The sequence below is a fragment of the Panthera leo genome, chromosome B4 (genome assembly GCF_018350215.1).
Source record: "Panthera leo isolate Ple1 chromosome B4, P.leo_Ple1_pat1.1, whole genome shotgun sequence".
Classification (NCBI taxonomy): Eukaryota; Metazoa; Chordata; class Mammalia; order Carnivora; family Felidae; genus Panthera; species Panthera leo.
In genome coordinates, this window is record NC_056685.1 from 115,250,469 (window position 1) to 115,271,879 (window position 21,411).

At 37.6% G+C, this 21,411-nt stretch overlaps 1 protein-coding gene and 1 pseudogene across 4 annotated transcripts in view; one reads left to right on the forward strand and one right to left on the reverse strand.

Annotated features, from left to right (window-relative positions):
- Positions 1-15,461, reverse strand: part of CEP83 (centrosomal protein 83) — a 120,368-nt gene extending 104,907 nt beyond the window's left edge. For 2 of the 4 annotated variants that reach the window (XM_042947371.1, XM_042947370.1), the window contains exons 1-2: positions 15,064-15,461; positions 712-762 (exon numbers count right to left, since the gene is read on the reverse strand). The gene's annotated coding sequence lies outside the window, so the exon portion shown is untranslated. Of the gene's footprint in view, positions 1-711; positions 763-15,063 lie in introns of those variants that run through there. The other 2 variants (XM_042947373.1, XM_042947372.1) reach the window with 2 other exon arrangements.
- Positions 15,462-19,575: 4,114 nt separating this feature from the next.
- On the forward strand, positions 19,576-21,150 carry LOC122225451 (annotated as a pseudogene).
- Positions 21,151-21,411: the final 261 nt, after the last annotated feature.

A 21,411-nucleotide genomic window follows, 5' to 3' on the forward strand; every position in this document is an offset into this window, starting at 1 on the left:
CACAAAGAGGGTGATCCTGAGATAAAACCAAACACGCAGAGAAGAAACATCAAGTATGAAGGCATGGAGATGGAAAACAACTTTGTGGGTAGGGGATAGTGAGGTGGGGAGCAGATGAGCCTAGAGAGGTGGGCCAGGGCCTTGAAGGAAATGTGCAGGAGACTGGAGTTTATCCTGGGATCTAGAAGAGCCAATGCAAAGTTTTAAGCTTGTTGGCAGATGAGGGACAGTCCAGGATAGTTTCAGATTTGTACTTTAGAAAAATAACTAGGTTATCCAAGGTGTGTAAAATAAACTAGGTGGGCAGGGAGATAGTGGGAATCCTAGAGAAAATAAGATCAAAAGGCTGGGAAAGTAATGATAAAGATCTGAACTAAAACAATGGTAGCAAGTAGTCAACAGGGAATGATCTTGAAAATAAACTTGGAGTTAGAAGTAACAGAAATTAGTAGTTAGATATTGACACTCATCTCCCTCAAAAAAAAAAAATAATAAAAATAAAAGCTATTTTAATGTTATTAGTTAAAAGGCCAACCAGAAAATCAGGGAAGAAGAAAAAAAAAATGGAATCCAGTGAAAGTAGAAGAAAGGTTGCTTCAAAGATTACAAGTACTCATCCTCCATGTAAAAAATGAATCAAGCACAGGAACCTTTGCAAAAGCATCTTAGTAAATGCAAATACCATCATAGTACAACACTCAAAATATCTACCTTTCTTCCATAGAGAGTTCATCAGCAGAGGGGTAAACACTAACGCTTGCTCTGTCAGGAACAAAGACATAAAATAAGTATTTTGTTCTTTAAATGTCCACCTCCTGTAACTCCTCATTCTTTCCCTCAAACAATCATCTCTATAGCAACATAACTCTTAAGAAATTCGTGGGTGGAAAGCATATGTTTTTTGCAAAAATATGAGAACTCAAGAACACGACTACTCTATTTTTCCCTTTAATATAAGAGATTCACAACATACCCTAAAAGATAACTGCAAAATATGGAACAAAAAAAGACTTAAAAATGTGAGGAAATGTAAAAATCGGTATTGCACATGCTTATATGGAAATTCTTTTTATATGTTACAATGACACCTTGTGGTAAGGCTTTTTAAATTATATAACTTACCTTGGAAAATATTTTTACACCAGAAATATAATAAAACTGTTTTAGAATATAGGAAAAGACCAAGATCATATGCTGAGGTAGAATAAACAGATACAATGATCCAATTGGAGAAATAAGGTAATAGAGGCTCTTCAAATATTAAAAATGGAACTACTGTATGATCCACCAATTCCATTCTGGGTATTTATCTTAAGAAAATGAAAACACTAACTTGAAAAGATATATGCATCCCCACATTTGCTGCAGCATTATTTACAATAACCAAGACACAGGAACAATCTACATGTCCATCAATGGATGAATAGATAAGAAAATTGAGCAACAGACACACATACACAATGGAATATTATTCAGCCATTAAAAAAAAAAAGAATGAAATCTTGCCATTTGTGATAACAAGGAGAGACCTCGAGGGCATTATGCTAAGTGAAATAAGTCAGAGATAAACAAGTGAATAAGTGAAATAAGTCTCCTCCTCCCCCCAACATACACAAACACTCCAAACTATTAGACTGGTGGTTGCCAGAGGCAGGAGATGAAGAGTGAGAAAAATGGGTGACCTGGTTTTGTTGTTTAAATAAACTGAATTTTTAAGAAAGAAAAAAGGGGCACCTGGCTGGCTCAGTCAGTGGAGAATGTGACTCTTGATTTCAGGGTTGTGAGTTCAAGCCCACATGGGTTATAGAGATTACTTAAAAAATAAAATAAAATCCTAGAGAGGGAGAGAGGCAAACCACATGAGACTCTTAAATACAGAGAACAAACGGAGGGTGGATGGGGTGGGGGAGAGGGAAAAATGGGTGATGGGCACTGAGGAGGGCACTTGTTGGGATGAACACTGGGCATTGTATGTAAGCCAATTTGACAATAAATTATATTCATAAAAAAATTAAAATTAAAAAAATAAAATCCTTAAAAAGAAAAGAAAATGGAGGACAAAAAAAAAATCAAGCTTTAAAAAACATCATGATATACAGGCTAAAGCAACTATAAACTATAAGGTATTATACTATTCCCTTCAATTAAACTAAAATTATTAGTGTTTCTTATATGATGCAAAAATAAACTGCTTTTGAAATCTGGGGCAAAATTTGTAAGAATGGCAGTCCCTTTACATGAGAATATTGACACATGGTTTATGAAGTATGAAAATAATTTTGTCATTACTCCTTTCTTTTCAATATTACATTACAATTTTCAATCTTGATTAATCCAATAATTAACAGAATTTACAATCATCTTTCAAGAGCTTATTTACTAAACCATGCCAAACACCGTAAACATACAGAAAGGTTAATAACACAGTTTGCACACAACCACCTTTATAAATCTCTGAAATATTCTTCTCCCTTAGCATCTACAGTACCATGATCATCTCCTAGCTCTTTGACTTCTGTCTCTTCTTTGTTCCTGTTCTCCCAGTCACCATGAGAAATCTCTGATCCACTGCTGCCTCTCTCTAAATTAAGTCAAGTTGCTTCTCTCACACTTCATTTTTTACACCTATTTGAATGACATTCAAATTTACACCCACATTCCGAACACAGCTCATAACTCCCACTCTACTCACATGTCCCATCCACAATGGAAGCTGAACATAAGAATTAAACTCATTAACTTCAAATTTCCATCTGCCTCCTTTAAAAAAAAAAAAAAAGTTACCACTATCATCTCTGAATTTCTTAGTACACAACTCATTCCTCAACTTCCATTAGTAATAAATTATTAATCTTGCTGATTCTTCTTCATCTGTCTCTTGATTTGAATCATTCTTCTTCTAGAACCATCACCCTTGAGGGCAAAACCTCAAATATTTTACCCTTGGCTTATTTTAAGAGAAATCTCCTAAACATGTGCCAGATTTTGGTCTTTCCTCACCCTTACATCGCCTACAAATATCCACCAGGATAATCTTTCTCATATACTGTGTTCATCACTGTAACTACTATTATAATCCTTCCTATTTACTGGATGGATCAAATCTAAGCTTCTCAGCCAAACTCACAGTCCTACATTAGCCAACTGTCTATATAAACGCAAACATTTCATTTTGCTGCTTCACAACACTCCTTTGCTAGAGCCAATTAAGTTTGCTTTACAGTCCCTCAGACACATTATTTATTCTTGCCTTCACAACTGTGTTCATATAGTTATGCCAAATTAAAATGCCTCCTTAAATCTCTTCAATTAATCCACAAATCAAGGTCAGAGTTAAACCTAAAACCTTACAGTCTAAACATACTTTGAGTTTATAGTTACTCTGAAAGTAAACATAAATAGGGGTGCCTGGGTGGCTCAGTCAGTTAAGCATCCAACTTTGGCTCAGGTCATGATCTCATGGTTTGTGAGTTCAAGCCCCGCATCAGGCTCTGTGCTGACAGCTCAGAGCCTGGAGCCTGCTTCAAATTCTGTGTCTCCCTCTCTCTCTCTTCCCCTCCCTGCTCACCGTTTCTCTCTCAAAAATAAACATTTAAAAAATAATAATAATAGCAAACATAAACATAAAGCTCTTTCTGCTTCACTGGTTTCTGCCTTCCTTGTGCTTACCTCAGAATATTTATTCTGTATTCTATCACATCTGCACTTTTCCCCTCTAATGCTTTATAATTATGTAAACTGCCTTTCTAAAGAAATTAAGTTTCTCAAAGAAAAAACAATAATCGTCTACTCATCATCAGAGAAATACAAATCAAAGCCACACTGAGATACCACCTCACACCAGTCAGACTGGCTAAAACGAACAAATCATGGAAACCACAGATGCTGGCAAGGATATGGAGAAATGGAAACCCTCTTGCACTGTTAGTGAGAATGCAAACTGGTATAGCCACTCTGGAAAAGTGTGAAGGTTCCTCAAAAAGTTAAAAATAGAACTACCCTATGACCCGGCAATAACACTACTAGAAATTTACCCAAGGGATACAGGACTGCTGATGCATCGGGGCACATGTACCCTAATGTTTATAGCAGTGCTTTCAACAATAGCCAAATTATGGAAAGAGGCCAAAATGTTCATCAACTGATGAATGGATAAAGATGTGGTTTATATATACAATGGAATACTACTTGGCAATGAGAAAGAATGAAATCATGCCATTTGCAGCAACGTGGATGGAACTGGAGGTATTATGCTGAGTGAAACAAGTCAGAGAAGTACAGATATTATATGTTTTCACTCATATGTGGATCTTGAGAAACTTAACAGAAGACCATGGGGGAAGGGAAGGGGGAAAAAATAGGTACAAACAGAGAGGGAGGGAGGCAAACCACAAGAGACTCTTAAATACAGAGAACTGAGGGTGGATGGGAGGGTGGGGGAGAGGGGAATATGGGTGATGGGCATTGTGGAGGGCACTTGTTGGGATGAGCACTGGGTGTTGTTTGTAAACCAACATGACAATACATTATATTCATTAAAATTTTTTTTAAATAATAAAAAAGAAAAAAACAATAATCCTCTACCTTTTGGGTCCTTTTCATAACTCCCAATTGCAATAAACTTAATGACAAAAGTGAACCACAAATTTTCTGTGATATGAATCCTACTTTCCCACAGGCTTACAATGTAATTTCAAAGATGAAAAAGGATGTCACCAAGAACACTGTTTGCTAATCAATTATGCATGCCTTAAACAGTTATCCATCAAGATATTTCTGCCTGAAAAAAAAATTCTGGGGACAGTCTGGTAACCAAAAGCCTTAAAAAGTGAACATAACCTTTGACCTAGCAATTCCACATAGTAGGAATTAATTCTAAGAAACTAATCAGAGATGTGTACCAACATTTGTGTTCAAGGACTGCTTTCATTTATCATTCAGTAAACACTTATTGAGTACATACCAAGGGCCAAGTAGAAGTGGAAGATAAAATTAGGTCCCTGCCTTCATGGTGTTTACATCACAGTGCTGTTTATTATGGAAAACAGGCTATTTTCTAAAAAGTGTGTTTAATAGAAAGTTATACCATATTCATGGATCAGATAATAATCCCATTGTTAAGATATTGCTAAGATGTTAATTTCTCCCACATTCAATGCAATGCCATTTAAAAGCCCAGCAGACTTTATAGATATTAACAAGCTAATTCTAAAATTTATATGGAAACAAAAAGACATGGAATAGCCAAAACAACTTTGGGAAAAAAAAAAATGTTGGAGAACCTGCACTACCTAACTTCATAACTTACTAAATCCAACAAAAATCAAAACTGTGTGGCATTAGTGTCAACACAGACACATAAATCCATTAAAAAGAGAGTAAAGTTCAGAAACAGATTCAAACAAATATGGCCAATTGACTGACAAAAATGTAAAGTCAGTTCAATCGATAGGATAGTCTTTCCAATAAGTGGTCCCGGGACATATGCAAAAAATGAATTTTAAGTTGTACCTCACACCATACACAAAAGTTGACTCATAATGTATATATAAACACAAAACATAAAACTATAAAACTCTTAAAGAAAATGTAGAAGAAAAGTTTAGTCATGGGTTAGGTAAAAGATTTCTTTAAATTGGTTAATTATTATTAAAATTAACAAGTTAATTTTAAACCAAAAGAACTTCTGTATTTAAAAGACACCATAATGGGGGCTCCTGAGTGGCTCAGATGGTTAAGCACTCGACCTTGGCTTAGGTCATGTCTCCCAGCTAGTTGGTTGGAGCCCTGCATCAGGCTCCATGCTGACAGCTCAGAGCCTAGAACCTGCTTTGGATTCTGTGACTCCCTCTCTCTCTGTCCCTCCCCCGCTCATGCTGTCTCTCTCTCTCTCTCTCTCTCTCAAAAATAAATTAACATTAAAAAAAAATTAAAAGACACCATAACGGAAATGAAAACAAGACTGGAGGAATAATTTATACATATATGTATCAAAACATATTATATATATATAATACATATAAACATATATCTATCATATTGATAAAGGACTTGCATCCAAAATACATAAAGAATTCTGAAAACTAAATCATAAAAAAAAAAACTCAATTTAACAACATAAAACTGGCTGAAAGATTTGAGCAGACACCATGCCAAGAAGACACACAAATGGTTAAATAAACACTTGAAAAGATGTTAAATATCATTAGTTATTAATGGCATGCAAATTAAGAACACAACATAGGGGCATCTGGGTGGCTCAGTCAGTTAAGCAACGGACTCTTGATTTCAGCTCAGGCCACAATCTCACAGTTTGTGAGTTTAAGCCCAACATCAGGCTCCCCACTAGCAGAGAAGCTCTGCACTGCCCCTCCCCTGCTGGAGCTCTATCTCTTTCTCTCTCAAATAAATAAATAAATAAATAAACGTTAAAAAAATGTTTTTTTTAAAAGAACACAATGTAATACTACTATACACCTATTAAAATGGTTAAAACTTAAAAGGCTAATATTACAAAGTACTGTCTATGAATGTAGAAGAACTGAAAGTTTCATAAACTGGTGGAAATATAGGAAAATCATTTGAGGAAATCATTTAATTTTTAAGAAACTGACAAACATTACCATATAATCTAGCCATTTTATTTTTAAGTATTCACCCAGGAGAAATGAGAGCATGTCTATACAAAGACTTCTACACAAATGTTTATAGCAGCTTTTTTTGTGAGACTCAAACACAGGTCCATTAAGAGGTAAATGGATAAACAAATTGTGATATATCCATACAATTGAATACAATATTCAATAAATATGAGTTATTTACCATGAATGAATCTCAAAATAATTATGCTGAGTGAAAAAAAATCTAGACAAAAAAGAGTGCATTTTATATTATTTCATTTATATAATTCCAGGAAATGCAAACGAATCATAATGCCAGAAAGCATAACAGTGGTTGCCTGGAAATAGGAAAGAGTGAGCAGTTGGAGGGGGTAGGAGCAAAAGGGAAGGATCATAAGAAAATTTCTGGGGATAATAGATATATTTAATTCTTGACTGTGATGATAGTTTCACAGGTATATATACATATACATATATATATATATATATATATATATATATATATCTCAAAACTTTAATTTTAAAAATGTACAATTTGTTATTTATCAATTATATTTAAAAAAGCTGTTTTTAAAAATAAACATTGTGAACCATAAGGAAAAAAACTTTCCTAAAAGTAAATTCTAGGCCAAAATGTCAGTTAAATTTTTCTTTAAAAAAAAAGAGAAAAAGTTATGAAAGAATACTTAACATCAGGAGATGTTTGTTACATAAGTAGAAAACACAGACCACAAAATACTCTGGTATACAATCCTTATTTTGTAAAAAGCCTATTTACATAACTATATATGCATAAAAAACAGAGAAGATAAACAGTAAAATATTAAGTAAGACCTATGGGTGATAGGTGTGATTTTATTATGTCTGTGCATTTCCTGCACATTTCTTATTTTACAACATAAAATATATTTATAACCAGATGGAAAATGTCAACTGAAAAAAAGGACACCTCAAAGTCTACTTGATGACCAAAGGAGGAGGAAAAAAGTCTCCCCTTTGCACATCAGAAAAAGTGACCAAATATAAAAGAAAATGAGGCTTGAAGTTAAAGCCTCCACTTCAAGAAATAACCCAGAATTACTGAAATTCCATGCCTTTCCACGTAAGTTTATGCAACACTCAAAAATGTATTCAGAGACAACTGCTTGTTGTCAGCCCCAAATCCATACTCTACAGAACTACCAAATCTAAAACAGCAGTATTCAAACAGTTCTAGTAAATACCTTCAAACTAAATCTTATAGAACTCCAATATTTAGAACATACTAGGTCTTTTACTTGTGTCTATTAAATATAAAAATTTTAATTCAGAAGATTTTATACTGAAGACATATCAGATCTTTATTTCCGTACCAGTTAATATGCTGGAGGTCTCTAATATTTTTAAATCCAGTTTACAGCACATTTGGATATATTTATCTTTACTGTACCTTTTAAAATAGTTGAAGATGTAGTTAAAAAACATTCAAATCAAATCTTGGCAGAATCCTGAAGTGCTTCCCACTCAACAGTTTTGCAAAATTGGTCAATAACGGTTAATTCAAGCTTATTAATATAGTATATAAAACCTTTCACAATCTGGACCCTCTTTACCCTTCCATGCTCACAACTCACTGATTTGTGCTTATACCCTAACAAAACTAAATCGCTTATAGTTCATTGAACACACCATACATTTGCTCACCTCACATGGATCCCTCTGTGGAATGCAATCTCCTAATCTCACCTTTCATTCATTTTTATATTCAACTCAGTCACTACTTCCTTCTGAAAGGCTTTCCTAGATGCTTCCCTTTTTCTTTTCCTCTAATCCATTGAGTTAACTGTCATTGTGGGTCCTCCATAATGCCATGTATTTATCCATATCAATTTATTCACTTCACTATATTATAATCAGCTATTTGTATTCCAATCGCCTGCACTAGACAAAAACCTCCCTGAGATCAGAGATTATGTCGGAGTCATCTTAATACCCCCAAAACCTTGCATAATAGCTGGAACATGGCAGGTAATCAATGAACACTTGTTGAATGAATAGTAAGCAGTTTTTCCACTTATCAAAAGGACAGGAAAAGCAAGAAACTGCATAGGTCTTGGGGTTCCAAAACCCCAAATGCTTTATAATTTGGTGCTAAAGGAAAATCACGGAATTTAAGTCAACGAGTACATTTAGAGGACAAATAAATGCCTACTATTGTGCAAAGGATTATGAGTGATATTAAAGAAGTATGGATCAAGTTTTACCCTAAGAGTTCCACACAGAAGCAAAAAACCATATGAGGAGATGAGCAGGCTGATAAATCCTCTTCACAAAACAGCCAAATAACCATTTTAGTGATTTGGAATTCAATCAAAAGCATTCATCAAACTGAAAAGTGTTTATTCATGAAAACAACTAAACTCTGGATAAGAAGAACATGAGTTTACAGCATTCTTACCTTTGGCTACTCCCATCTCCTCCCACCTCTGTCACTTATAGGAGTTTAACAAGCTATGAGGCAGAAGGTTCACCACCACTACTGGAGCTTAATCTGTTGATCTGCTACACTGTCAGTTGAAATGGAGACTTCTGTGGTAAGTTAACAGTGAGGGCCAATGGCACCTGGAGCCTGAGGCTGCAGGACTCTATGCGGCAAGCAACAAACTGGCATACTAGCTGAGGATTTTACAGGAGTTCTGGAAGTTTAGACAGCCTTGGAGGGGCTTGATAAACTATTTACGAATGCAGGTTAAAATAAAACTGTGGACTACAGACTGAAGGAGGTCCATGCCACTCACACATCCTTGGCCGGCAGAGCTATCTATCCTCATGCACATGGCAAGAGAGGCTGGTGCAAAGTAAAAGCCAGGGCAAACTTAAAAATGACCTGTGTCTGAATGTACTCCCTCATAATCCTATAAATCATCAGCAGTACTAGCCATATTAGTATCAGGCACAGCTGTATTAGTTCAAACTGAACACAACTTTTGACCAATCCTTGGCTGAACACTAATGTATGCAGACACAGAAAGTGAGGTTTAAAAAAAAAAAAAAAATCAGTAAAACCAGCAGATGTCATAACAACCTAATATAGGGGAAACAGACTTTACAAATTTAGACCAGGCAAGTTACTAAACAAACAGAAAAAAAAATCAGCCTCCAAAAGAAAAGCCAAAATATAGAGTTGCTTCAAAACATTATCTAAAATGCCCAGTATTCAACAAAAAATTAGAATACAAGAAAAAAAAAAAAACTGTGACCCTTTCTCAAGAAGAAAAACATCAAACAGAAGATGTCTCTGGGTGTCTCCTAATACTGGATTTGGCAAACAAAAACCTCAAATGAGCTATAATAAATATGTTCAGAGAACTAAAAGGAAAGCATCTTTAAAAAACTCAATGAAAGTATGATGGCAATGACTCAGATGGCTGAAAATAGAGACAAAAATTGCTTTTAAAAATGGAAATTCTCGTGTTGAAAAGTAGAATTATTGAAATAAACTCATTGGAGGGGCTCAACATCAGACTTGAGATGACAGAAGACGGAAGAAATGAACCTGAAGATCAACAAAGAAGTACCCACTCTGAAGAACAGAAAGAAAAAATAAAGAGAAATGAACAGAATGTCAGATTCTGCACAACAATGTAAAGCATAACATATATATAATAAGAGTTCCAGAAGAGGAAAGAGCAACAGTTGGGGGGGGCGGGGGGGGGGGGGGGTGGAGTTAAGAAATAATGGCTACAAATTTCCAAATTTGAAGAAAAACATTAATTTATCTATCCAAGAACCAACACAAATAGATCAGCACCAAGACACACCACAGTCAAAATGCTGACAGAGCACAAAAAAAAAAAAAAAAAAAAAAAAAACCCTAAAAGGAGCAAGAGAAAAATGACTCATCATGTACAAGGGAACAATGGTATGATTAACAGCTGGCATCCCATCAGAAATGATGAGGCCAGGAAAAGAAACCATGGAATTTAAAGAAACAAAAAAGCTCTCAACTAAGAATTCTGTATTCAGCAAAACCATCCTTCAAAAACGACACTGAAATCAGTGAAATCAAGATAAAGTCTTAAGAGAATCTGTTGCTGTCCAACATGCCTTAGGAGAAATACTAAAGGAAGACCTCCATGCTGAAAAGAAGTTACTCCAGAAAGTAACAAATCCACAGGAAAAAAAATAAAGCGTGCAGAAAATATAATTATATAGGTAAATACAAAAGATTCTAGACATGTAATTGTTCTCACTACTTTTCTTTACTTCCCTTTAAAAAATAAGATTATATAAAGCAGTAATTAAGGTAGTATTTGGCTGGGTTTATAATATGCATAACTGTAGTATGTATGACAATAATAGAACAAAGAGGGAAAAGAGATATATCGAAGTTTCCATAATTTACCAGAATTAATTTAGTATCATTCTGAAGGAGACTATAAGTTAAAATGTATTATTATTACCCCTAGAGCAACCAATATGTAAATAACATATTGAAAGAAATGAACAAAATAATTAAAACGGTTCACTAAAAATTAACACAAAGTCAGTAAAGGAGGAAAAGAGAAGAAACAGAAGACACGCAAAAAATAACAAAATAGCAGACATAAATCCAACAAAATCAACAATTATATTAAATGTGAATGGACTAAATACCCCCATTCAAAAGGCAGAGAATATAAGACTGAATGTAAATAAAAACAAAAACAAAAAACAAGACCCAAATGTATGCTGTCTTTAAGAGATATATCTTAGATTCAAAGACATAAAAATGTTAAAATTAAAGGATATAAAAATAATATACTAATAAAACTAGAGTAGCTATAGAACTAAAATGACAAAATATAATTTAAAACAAGTAATACTATTGAAGACAAAGAAGACTATTTCTTAATGACAAAAGTCACTGCGTCAGAAAAACATAATAATTATATACATCTAACAATAAAACCCCGAAATACATGGAAGCAAAAAAGGAAAATTAAAAAGAGAAATAGAGAATATAACAAAAATAGTTGTACAGTATAATGATACAACAAGATAGAAAATCTGCAAGGATATTGAGGACTTGACAAACACTATCAATGAATTTGATATAACTGACAGAACACTCCACCTCTAAACTGCAGAATACATATTCCTTTCAAACACACATAAAACATTCCAATAAACCATATGCTGGGCCACAAAACAAGTCTCAGTGAATTTAAAAATACTGAAATCATGAAAAGTACATTATTTGACCACAAGAGAATCAGAGATCCACAACAGAGAGAAATCTGGGAATACTCTGAAAATATTGGTAAATTCAACAACAAATTTCTAAATAACCCATGAGTCAAATAAATCACAAGGAAAATTTAAACATATTTGAATTGAATGAAAACAAAAACAGCATATCAAAATGTATGGAATGTAGTTAAAGCAGTGCTCAGAGGGAAATGTATAGCTTTAAACATCCATCAGAAAAGAAAACAGGTCACAAATCAATAATCTAAGCTTCCACCTTAGGTAATAAGGCAGGGGCGGGAGGGGGGTGGGGAAGTACACTAAGCCTAAAGCAAGCAGAACAAAGGGAGGAAAATGTTAGAGTAGAAATCAATGAAGCAGAAAATAAATAAATAATTAAATAAAAAGCTGGTTCTTTAAAAAAAAAAAAAAATTAATGTTTATTTATTTGAGAGAGAGAGAGAGAGAGAGAGAGAGAGACACAGAATCTGAAGCAGGCACCAGGATCTGAGCTGTCAGCACAGAGCCCAAAGCAGAGCTTGAACCCACAAACTGCGAGACCATGACCTGAGCCAAAGTCAGTTGCTTAAACAACCGAGCCACCAGGTGCCCCAAAAGCTGGTTCTTTAAAAAGATCAACAAAAACTGGGGCACCTGGGTGGCTCAGTCGGTTAAGTGTCGGACTCTTGATTTTGGCTCAGGTCATGACCTCACGGTTCATGGGTTTGAGCCCCATGTCAGGCTCTATGCTGACAGCTTAGAGCCTGCTTGGGTTCTATCTCACTCTCTTTCTACCTCTCCCCTGCTTGCTCATGTGCATTTTCTCTCTCTCTCAAAAATAAACAAACTTTTTAAAAAAATCAACAAAACTGACATACTTAGGCTAGATTTATCAGAAAACAGAGAAATGATACAAATTACCAAAATAAAGAATGAAAAACAGATCACCAACCTTACAGTGTCTTAAAAGACTAAAAAATATGAACTTTGTATCAACAAATTAAACACTATGAAACGGACTAATGTCTAACAACACACGTTATCAAAACTCAAAAAGAAACAAAATCCAAATGGAACTAATATAACAAGTGAGGAAATTGAATTAGTAATCTAATCTTCCCACAAAGAGTAAAATCTTCCCACAAAGAAAAGCCCAAGCCCACACAGCTTCATTGGTGAATGCTATCAAATAGTTAAAGAAGTAATAGCAATCCTTTGGAAACTATTTCAGAAAAAAAAAGAGGGGAAAACATCATGCAACTCCTTCAATGAGGCCAGTGTTGCCCTGATAACAAAGTTGGACAAAGGCACCACGAGAAACCAACAGACTAATATCCTTCATGAATATAAACACAAAATTCCTTGACAGAATTTAGGAAAGCCAAATTTAGCAACATACATAAAATTATACAGCATGACTAACTGAAACTAATCCCTGGAATACAGGATTGAGTTAACCTCTGAAAATCAATTGATGTAAGATACCATATTAAAAGAATAAAGGACAAAATCTATATGATCATCTCATTGGATGCCGGGCGGAAAAATTCCAACAAAATCCAATACCCATTCATGATTAAAAACTCAACCAACTAGGAACAAAAGGGAACTTACTCAATCTAATAAAGGACATGTACAGAAAACATTAAACTTCCCATTCCCAAGTTCCAACTTCCATTACCAATAGTTTGTTTCCAAAGAAGTCATTCAGTCTCATAGCGCCTCAAATGTTCTCCGGTCCTTTCTTACATACTTAAAAGGTTACAGCACTCAAAAGAATCATGAAAAAGTGCTCTGTAAACTACCTGCCATACAGTCATGCCAATTCTACCATTAAAGGTTCAACAGGTGTTGAAAGAGTGAGGTTACTGGCTTAACCAAGGCTTAAAAACCACTTGTGAAGAGTGTTTCAATCTCCGAATAAGCTGCTATTATCCTTTTTTGTTTTAAATTCCTGAATATAACCTGCACCCTTCATCTGGTCAGAAAAGAAAATGTTCTGAATAAAGGAACTACCAGACATGCACCGTCCTAAATAACCAAAGGATAACTCAAATCCATGTGCAAGTCTCTGGAGAGTCCTGCATGACACCGAAATTCAAAACATTCTAGTAATTCCACACAAAATGAGTTTGAAATCAAACCTCAGTACGGAAGGTGTATATTAACTGTAACCACCTACAGGCTAAACCCAGGAATTTACACAATTCTGAATCCAGATAATTGTAGGATAGACACGTTTAATTATATTCTAGTTGAATATTAGACTTGTTTACAGAGATGTTGCTTGGTAACAGAAGCACTGCTTTAACGACCTACTCAGTTTTAGATCCACGCAAGTACTCTGTGCTCAGGCTAAACACTATCAACTATAGTATATATAAGAAATTAAGAACAAGTTTCTTGCCATTCTAGACATCTTTGAGCTGTTACCGAAACAGCTTCATAATAACCTAACTTAAGGCTTTAAACATATGTGGCAGTGGGCATTTTTAAAAGCTAGGTGCCCATGTATCATGGGCAAAAGCTGCACAGTAAGGATTTATCACAATGTTCATTTAAGCCCCGCATTCATTTACATAGTCTAGTTATCTCTGAAGGGGCTGCCAAATATCGCTATTAAAATGGTCTGCAGGGTCACAGAAAATGGTAACATAGTTTTTCCGTAACAAATTAAAGTGGGGCTACCACAATCTGCAGCCAGTTAGTAAACTGGCTACACAAGCACCACTCTGGGGTGCATCAAAGAGCTCCATAAAGGGGCGCCTGGCTGGCTCAGCGAGGCGGGGGGGTGGGGGGAAGCATGCTACTCTTGATCTCTGGTCGTAAGTTCCACACACACCCCCCTTGGGTGTAAAGATCACTTAAATGAACTTTTAGAAAAAGAATTTTTTTCAAAAGCTCCATAAAGAGTTTCACGTGCACTTAACTGGTACAGAACAGGTACCGGGGGAGCATGCTACTCTCGATCTCCGAGTCGTGAGTTCCACACCCGCCTTGGGGGTAAAGATAACTTAAATGAACTTTTTAGAAAAAGAACTTTTTTCAAAAGCTCCATTAAGAGTTTCACGTGCACTCAATTGGTACAGAACAAGTCTCACAGCCGACAACACCCGCTCCAATTGCTTTACAGGAAAAGCAGTAACAACAAAAACTCAAGGGCAAGTTGTGAAGAAAAAGGGAGTATTCCAAAACTACGGACAACACAGCGTCCCCATAAAACGAGGTTACGTACCAGACTCACACACAGTCCTTGCAACGTGCGCGCATAAAACTTAATAGCGCCCGGTGCTGTGGCCACACTTGCCACCGGGGGACACCTGCACAGCTCCAACCACCGGCACCCATTCAACTCTTCTCGCACGGGCATTGAGGCTAAGGGATGAGGTCCCACACGCGAGGTGCTGGCCAGGCCGGCAGCCGCTCGCGGCGCAGGCTGAAGAGGAAAAGGAGGGCCGAGCGCGCCCCTAGAGCTCCGGACTCCAGGGAAATCTGAGGTATCCTGGGAGAGCTCCGAGGGCGGAGAGGGCGGCGGCGGAGAAAAGCTTCGCTCCACCTCGGCGGACGGGCTTTCTGCGGACGGCTGGGCAGCCCAGTAGCCGCCGACCCGCGGAAACACCACCCTCCGCCCACCACCCGCCTCCCCTCAAGCCCAGCCGAGCCGAGCGGGTCCCGAGACCTAAGAGCGCGCGAAGCAGGAAGTCCCGCCCCTACGCCGACGTCACCGACGCCGCAGACGTCGGCCGCAGCTAGCGGCCGTTAGAGGGAGGAGGCAAGCGGAGCCGAGGCGGGAGCGGCTGCGGTCGACGGCGGGAATGCCGGGGGCGAGGCGGCGCTACGATACGCCGCTGGCGGGGACGCGGAGATCCCGTGAACCGAAGGGAACCGAAAATCCGAGACCGGGCACTTGCTTCATTGAGCCAGAGTGAAGTGCGCGGTTGAGCGCGAAGCCGATCTCCCTTGCCTCCTTGCTATGCCATGTCTGGGGGGGGTGGGGGGGTCTTCCCCTTTTGTCGCTACTCCTTCCTTCTGCGGGTTCTTACACTCTTGCCTCTTTGAGGGCTCCAATGAGGTTCTGCTGCCACGTCCTCCTGCCTTCGTCCCTGATTGTGTAGATTTAATGGGGACTGGAGTCGCCGGCCTGCAATGTCAGTCTTGGGGCGTCAGCCCCGGAGTGGGGAGTCGGCTCAGCTTGCCAGGAGGGCTCAGCTTGCCAGGAGGCAATGGCCAGGTCAGGACCAGGACCAGGGCCGGGGGGCGGGGGGTGAATCCTTTCCCGCCCCTCGCGTTCTCCTCCAGATCTCACCTAGTCTCGTCAAGTCAGGACCCACGGGGGTAACATTGTGAACCATTTGCCTTAAGGTTGTAAACTAGAGTTGGAAGAGAAGGTACTAGTTATTGAGAGCGTCAGTTATATGCCAATGGCTGAAAATGAGGTAGCGTTTCAGCCTTTAAGAATACGTGGTAGAAGAAATAGGCACTCTCCCTTGGTTTGGGGTTTCGGTTCTCACTGCATTGTGAAGCACAGCCTGTTTTTACCGTCAAGGGCAACATTTTCGGGCTCTAGTCATGATTAGAAAGACAACTGAGATGAGGACCTTTTTTGTTGAAATGAGTAAAGAGGAGCCACTAGATGGGACACTGAGTTGGGTCATGGAGTGTCAACATATGGATCAGAAAAATGTGGTTTATCGATAATATCAGTGAACAGGATACGGAATCGAGAAACAAACTGCTATGCATATACGAGTATTTAATAATAGTAGCTCACATTTGCCGAGCATTTAGGTGTCAAGTACCAGAACACTTTCAAGTTCTACGGTTGAACGCTAAGATAGCTGCAATTATTATCTCGATTTTATAATATAACCCAGAGCCGTTACTGTTGAAGCCAGGAAGTCTGGACTCCAGAAGTCTTGCTGGTAGTAAACTATATGCTACAAATCACTGCTAAGTGAGGAAAAAGATTATCTGAGAAATAAAGAACCACTGGACACAGGCTTTTTATATGTCTCCTTTGTCAAATAAATAGCAGATGAATCAAAAACTTAAATGTACAGAGTGAAGCCATAAAAATACAAGAAAATTAAGGTGAATCTTTTTCATCTTGAGCTGAGAAAGACCTTTGCTAAGTATAACACAAGAACCAGAAACCATAACAGAAAAAAATTGGTAAAAATTAAACTCATAAAGATTGTAATAGTCTATATACAATTAATGAACGAATGGAAAATAAATTTGTATCATGTGGGAAAAGGAAAAATATTCCTAATATACAAACAGTTCATTGAATATCAACTTTAAAAACACCACAATAAATAAAATTAGCAAAGGAAATCAATAGGACATTTTTAAACCAAGAAAAAGAAACTTCTAATTAACAAATGAAAAGATGTTCAACATTCCAAACAGATCCTTTTTGTCCATCAGGGTACATAGGGATATGGGGTTACATTTAACTATATTGTGTACTCTTGGTGTTAAAATTGAAATTGGGACAGTCTTATTTACCAAAATTTCATTAGCCTTTGCCCCGAAATCTCATTTCCTAGTCAGTTCGTTCTAAAGACAATAACAAAAACGAAACATTCATACAGATGTTCCTTACTCCCTTTTTTGTAATAGTTGTTTTAGAAACAACATAAATGCCATCACTAGGACTCTAGTTAAATTACAGTGCATGTGCACAATGGAATTAACTAAGCCATTAAAAACAATGATATAAATCTTTATTTACATGAAAATATGTTCATAGCATATAGGTTCCCCCCTGTAATAAAACAATATAAATTAGCAGGAACAGTGTCATTTTGACATGAATATGTATGTGGATATATGTGGATATAAGGATGCAAAAAGATCTGGAAGGATGTTGGCCAAAATGCAAGAGGTTTCTATTTTGTATTTTGGACTTTTCTATCTTGTTTGAATTTTTTATAATGTATTTACCATTTTTACACACACACACACACACACACACACACACACACAAACTTATTTTTAATTAAGGATATGCCAGTAAAAGGGGATCCAGTTGACTGTAGAGATGCTCATAGATAGATGACCAATGTGAAGTAATTATATTTGGGATCTAAATTCTCAGCTTTAAAGTGTCTGTGAATTTGATTAGATTTATTTATCCCAAGTTAAATAACTCATCACTTGGACATCATGATTCTGACTTCCTAAATTTTTAGGCCTGGGTATTCTTCCTATGTGTTCTCTGTGTACCTCTCATGGTATTTGTCACACTGAATTGTAATTCCCTCTTCTTTCATAGATTGTTCCTACAATATATACCCTTTTCTGCCACATTTATATATTTATTTTCCCAATTCAGTATGTGTCATCTACTTTATTTTGTACGCAGAAAATTTAAGTTTAATGTAGTCATAATGCTAATGAATTATACGTATATTAAAGGGATAGTTTCAATAAATTTGACAACTTAGGTGAAATGGACAAATTCCTGAAAAATACAAAAAAAAAAAAAACTGACACAAGAAGAAAAAGAAAAGCTAAATGGCCCAATATCTATTAAAGAAATGTAATTTCTAATCAAAACTTTCCTACAAGGAAAACTCCAGAGCTAGATGGCTACTCTAGTAAATTTTATCAGACTTTTAAAGAAGATAAAAGTATTAATCCTATACATTTCAGACAGCAGAGCAGGAATGAACACTTTGAAACTCATTTTATGAAGCCAATATAATCCTGATATCAAAACTTGACCAGGAAATTTTACAAGAAAATTACAAACCAATACCCCTCGTGAATATAGATTTTTAAATTCTTAATGAAATATTGCAAATTAAACCTTGCAGTATAAAGGATAAGATGCCATGGCCAAGGAAGGTGAGGTTAAATATTGAAAAATTAGTGTAGTTCACCACATTAATAGAATGAAAGAGAAAAACAAAATGATAGTCTCAGTAGATCCAGAAAAAGCATCTGACAAAATTCAAAATCCATTCATGTCAAAAACCTTCAGCAAGTTAAGTATAGAAAGGAACTTTCTCAATAAAACAACAATCATCTTTGAAAAATGTAATAGTGAAACACTAAATCTCTTTCCCCTAAGGTCAGGAGTAACAGAAGACAAGAATGTGTGCTGTCACCACTTCTATTCAGGGTTATGTTGAAGGTCCTAATCAATGTAATAAAACAATAACAAAATGCATCAAGATTGGAAAGAGTTGTGCTTCCTGATTTCAAAACTTACAACAAAACTACAGTAATCAATATAACTCTAATGCCAAAAACATAGATATGTAGATGTAGATATATAGATCAGTGAGCTATAATTCAGAGTCCAGAAATACACCTTTACATTTATGGTCAATTGACTTTTGACAAAGGTGCCAAGACAATTCAATAGAGGAAAGAAGAGTCTTTTCAAAAAATGATTTTGGGAAAACTGGAAATTCACATGGAAAAGAATGAACTTGGACTCCTATATATATATGCAAATGTTAAGACGAATCAAAGATCTAAATGCAAGAGCTAAAACTAAAACTCAGAAAAAAAAAAAAAGCCATAAATCTTAATGGCATTGGATTAGGAAATGGTTTCTCAGATGTGACACCAAAAACACAAACACCAAAGGGGGCAGGGGGGAAACAGGTAAATTGTACTTTATCAAAATTAAAAATTTTTGTGCTTCAAAGAAGACTATGAAAGTGAAAAGACAGCATCTCCTGGTGTTCCTCTCAGGCCGAGCCCTGGCCCCTCACCTGCTCTGCTCCAGATGAAGTGTGAGCACTGCACGTGGAAGAAGGGAGAATTCTGTAAGTTGGCTGATGCCAAAATATTTCTGAGTAACTGCCTGGTATGTGACAGTTGCGTGACTGGAAGAAGGGATCCAGGTTTCCCAACGGAACACCAAGGACTTCTTTTGAATTCTGAAACTTAATAAGAAATGTGATACCTCACAGTACAAGGTGCTGGCAGGGTCAGTGTGTCCTCAGTCTCTGCTTTATTTTGCTGCTAAATTCTGCCTCAGTGTGACTGATACATCTAGAAGATTCCATGGCTTCCTCAAAAGTCTTGGGGTGCACTGTCTTTGATACAACAACTGCTATGGAGTTCAGCATCCTGGAGAGTCAGAAAGAATCTGCCTCAACGCCACCAGCACAGTGAGGAAGAGCTGGCATTACCCAGGCTCACCTCCACCAATCCCAGCTGGGTCCCATACTCAGAGCACTTGCTGTCACCACCCCTCCCACCTCTGCACCACCAAGTCTCCTCAACAGATCATGGGCTCCCTGGTGAAGGATTACTTCGCCAGATGGCAGAACCTGTCCCCAGACAAGATTTTTCACATAATTGTGGCCCCTTGCAAAGATAAGAAACCGGAGACCCTTCAAGAAGATTTTCCTATGGCTTCACTTGGTTCCCAGGGTGCTCACTGAGTATTAACCTCAGGTGAAATTGTTCAGATGATGGAGCAAAGTGACCCCTTGGTGAAAAAATGCTGCCATGGACACCGACGCCTGAAGGAGGAGAAGGTGAGGCACTGTGATGGGCCCAGCTCCAATGGGTACCTGGTGCTCATCTTCAGACACGCAGCCAAGCAGCTGTTTGACAACATGGGGAGGACACCTGCTGCACCCTGAGGAACAAAGACTTCCAGGAGGTCACCCTTGAAAAGAATGGGGAGGTTCTGTTATGCTTTGCTGCTTTCAAAACATCCAGAATATGGTTCTCAAACTTAAGAAGAGCAAGCTCCCATACCACTTTGTGGAAGTGCTCACATGGACCAGGGGGTGTTTAAACAGCAGAGGCTAAGCCCAGACCGAGGATGGGCATACAGAAAAGGCACTGCCGTGGCACATGAAAGGCTTCTATGCTGACATCCCCGTGCAGCCCCCCAGACGAGCGCCCACATGCAGCAGCTGTACCAGGAGTGGCTGAACAGGGCCAACTCCCCCAGAATCCAGGAAGCCCTGCACACTGTGTGCCAAGGCCAGGGCTCCCTGCCATCAGCTGAGACATCAAGTGGTCAAGGTGGAGAAGGCTGGGAAGCAGGCCCTGTCAGTTGCCCAAGGAGGGAGGAGCGACTGAGTGTGGGCATCAGAGACACTAGAGGAAAACTGCTCGGCTTCTCAGTTATTACATCAGTTTTTCAGAATTCTCTACCCTATATTTGTTTGTGACTCCCTCACGCAGTTTGATTTGGTGCTATCTTTGTAATATGTGTGCGAGTGCAATATTTTAACATGAAACAAGGACTGCCCCAATTGAAGTATCCTTTTGTCTTAAGACTGAAAAATAGGGGCACCTGTGTAGCTCAGTTGGTTATGCGTTTGACTTTTTGATTTCACCTCAGGTCATGATCTCACAGTCATGAGCTCAGGCTCTGTGCTGGGCTTGGAGCCTGGTTAAGGCTCTCTCTCACTCTCTTGCTCTCTCAAAAAAAAAAAAAAAGACTGAAAATATCCCAAAGAACAAGAATGAAGACACACTACTATCTTTTAGGCTTAAAAAAAAAAATCCATAAAACGTCCTGTGAAGAGCTAAGACCTCCCCCCACCCCGCCAGAAGTTCAGATTCATGTGTCTCGGAGAGATTTGATGTGGAAATG